We start from the raw sequence: 335 nt of genomic DNA, 5'->3' as shown, positions 1-335 counted from the left end.
TTAAAGGCTTCTGAATGTGAACATAGCCGGCGCTTGCCGATCTCAACCATTCATGTTGGGGGGAAAGACCCTTTGCACAAAGTATGCAGCAGCCTGATTCATCAACTGATTTAATACGCATCCCAGAAACCAAGCCTTTATTTCTTTTTTTGGAGTATCTTGAACAACGAACCTGCTTCTGATAATTGCAGGATTCGGCTTGAAGCCAGTCTACAAACGCGTTTCCTTGTCCAGCTGCGTACCTGTGATTTTCATGACATTAAATGTTCCTTTTATAAGTTGAATGTCGAACAGGAGCAACCATAGGAGAAAATTAAAAAAGGTTTTACATGAAG

The sequence above is a fragment of the Plasmopara halstedii genome (assembly GCF_900000015.1).
Source record: "Plasmopara halstedii genome assembly, contig: Scaffold_322, whole genome shotgun sequence".
Lineage (NCBI taxonomy): Eukaryota > Oomycota > Peronosporomycetes > Peronosporales > Peronosporaceae > Plasmopara > Plasmopara halstedii.
This window is presented reverse-complemented; position numbering follows the sequence as displayed.